Raw genomic sequence first — 3,316 nt, 5'->3', positions numbered from 1 at the left:
TCAGAGAAATTTTTGTTGAATAATTCTTTAAGATATTATATAAATTATTCTGCAGTGCACATATAATTTCACTGCCAAACGACTATGATTTCAATTTTCATATTTAAAAAAGACATGGTTAGCTTCAATATAAAAAGCTTTTATATTGATTGTAGTTTAACATTTCCACTTTAATTTAAAGTAGAAATTTTATGGATACTAACAGAACATTAGAGAAAGTAGTACAATGAACGGAACTGTTTAAGGCCTACATAAAAGTATGTATGACTGACATAAAAGTATGTATGTAGTAATATAACTACCAAAATATGAAGCTTAAAAATATTTTGCAGAAAATGCTAATAAAAAAACAAGTTACATTAGTTGAAAATTTTAGCGATCATTAATACTGGCGAACCGGCTAGAAGCCAAAGGCGGCTAGTGGTAAATAAATATAATGGCACTTACGTATAAAATATAAATAAGGTCATGTTGTAGGTGAAATTCGGTAGATGGCGCCAACAAAGAAATGTCTATAAATGATATTAATAACAAAACTATATTTCCTTCATATTTGTTTTAATTAGCCCTTATATTTGCTATTTGTCTTTGCAAAAAATTTCATATTCATGAAGCGATATTTCGGGAGACAATGTGATCTGGGATCTTTAACATTACGCAATTGAACATACGTAACGCCTTTGCTCAAGATATAATTCGTTCATTTTGACGGGCGCAAATCTAATCTTCACGCTATCGCGTTCTTACAGCATATACGCTCACTGAATAATTTCTATTGTGGCTTTAATATGAGAACAGAATAACACGAGATCATATTTCTATATATTACAAGCTTACTTTTAACTCAGAGGTGTCATTTATATTTAAACTCGTTTCTGAAACAATTGTACTTAAAAAAAAACAGTACACAGAAGTACTCATTTTTAATAGTGTGTAAAACAATCTGCTCTTAATTCCTTTCTTCCTACTTTGGCCGATCGTCCCAAGCCACTTCGCGAATTGGCCGGCCAAAGCCCGAAATCAAGAAAAGATCGGACATTGGCCGGTAAGTTTACCGCAACGTTGGCCAGTTCGCGAACTGGCAGATTTCGGGCTTTGGCCGTAACAGATATATTTTTCAAATCTTGAAAATTTTATTTTGATGGACGTATAATCTTTTTTTTTATTAATTATTATATGCTTTCACCCTTTTTAATTAATGTTTGGTTTAAAATTAATAATGATAGGTATTATAATCATATTCCTTCAAATACTAACTAATTACAAAATTATCTGAAAAATGAAGTATTATTTAAATTTTAAATGCAACCATTTATAAGGTGTAAAATAAGGATTATACTTGATTTTAAATTTTAAAAATAGTTTCTTCCTATAAAGAAATATTAGGATCATTTATGCTTAAAAATTAAAAATAAATAAAAAAAGAATAGGGAAACAAAAGTGAAATCTGCTATCACAAATTTCAAGTTATCATGTGAGAACATTATACTTCCGTTCTACCATTATTCCTACTTTTAATTCATTCGTTTCGTGTTTATTCCTATTTTATTCGATGCTTTTCTTCGATTGATAACTTTTTACGATCCTACTCATTATTGGCCAGACAGGAAATCGGGTACAAGACAGACATTCACGCCAAGTTGTAACTTTTTGATGGCGATAAGTCACCAAGTGGGCAACATTTTTCATCATTTTCTAACAACACTAAAGGCAAAAAATTGATGCCTCAAAAGCGATAAAGAACCAGTTTTTTGCACTTGCATTTTCAGGCTTCAAAACTCCCAAATCAAAACAACATCATGTTCTCCCATGATAAACATATATAATGATAAGCAAAAAGATATTCAAAATCAAACAAACAAAAAATAAAATAAAATAAAAAAAATTTACTTAAAATTCCATGCTGAATAAGTTCAAATGAAAATAATTGTTAAATAGGTAAAAGCAATATATCTTGAAAATAATTATGAACCTAATTTTAATACTAATCGATCATAATTTTTAAAATGGGTCTAGAGGGTAAGTTTCCCAAAATTGCTTCGAAGAGCTCCAGTTTCTTACATTCTCTCAGCTCTTACCTCTATTTTCTTATAATTATCAGTTTAGGAGACTACAAACGATAATTTACAAGCAGCAAAATTAAGTTAAGGATGAAAAATGCCTCTATCAGTTTTCAAGATGCAAAAGGAGTAACAATGTTTGCTGTGGATACTCTACAATCCTGAAATCAATATACTTTAGTATAATTAATGTAGCAACATGAAACATATTGTTGATAAACGATAAACCGTTACCCATGATTCAAATAAATGTGAACGTAATTTATCGTCTAGACATCGATATTATTAAATTTTATTTCGAGCAATACGGGCATTCACTAAAGGAGAAAATACTCATAGATCATTCTGTAGTTTAATAAATTCAAATAATGTAGACATTTCAAATTGTTTATAAGAAGAAAAGGAAATGAAATATTGTAACCTTTATAACTCATTCATATGAACAAAAAAAAATATATGAATTCTTAATTCTTTAACTTTCTTAATTATCACAGTATCTATATTTAGGCGAAGAGCATTTATTTCCAATTGCAATTTTTTTAATTAATAAAGGAATAATGCTTATTTCTGTTTCAGTTCATTAATATGATACTGAAAAATTAAGAAATCTACTTCTCGCAGTCATTTATATTTAGAATATTAATTATATTTAGAATAACATTCTTCACATGAATAATTTAAACTAAAAAAGTTTTAATGTGATTAAACCTGGACTGCTTTATGAAATCCAGTATAAGGCTATTTTAAACAATTTCAAATTCTCGATATTGTGGTCTGAAAAATGCTCGCAGGAATCATTAGCAAATGGAAATGTCTCAAGTGTTATAGAATGAATTTTTTTCGACAATTGAAATGCTATTACTACTTCAAAAAGATATGTAATATAAAAATAATAATTAGCATATATTTAATTTATCTTATATTTTAATTATTTTATGCAGCAGTTTACTGGACATAACTCCGGTATTCCTCGAAGTTATTTTTAAATTGTATTATTATAAATCCATCTTTTTTAAGTTAGAAAACATCAAAAGTTTGATAGTTAGCTAAAATATTTATGGAAAATATGCTTTATATATTTACTGCTGTGTAAACTGGAAAAAAGCATGTACACTTTTTTTATGAGGATCAAGGATCAAAGTATCTTATAATGCCTTCTAGTAAGTATACGCATCATATAAAAGTAGACAAATTAACTATATATTACAATATAATACTAGGCAACTTAATTATAACTTAGTACATTTTTATTGATA

Source organism: Argiope bruennichi, chromosome 3 (genome assembly GCF_947563725.1).
Source record: "Argiope bruennichi chromosome 3, qqArgBrue1.1, whole genome shotgun sequence".
NCBI classification, from domain to species: Eukaryota; Metazoa; Arthropoda; class Arachnida; order Araneae; family Araneidae; genus Argiope; species Argiope bruennichi.
This window is presented reverse-complemented; position numbering follows the sequence as displayed.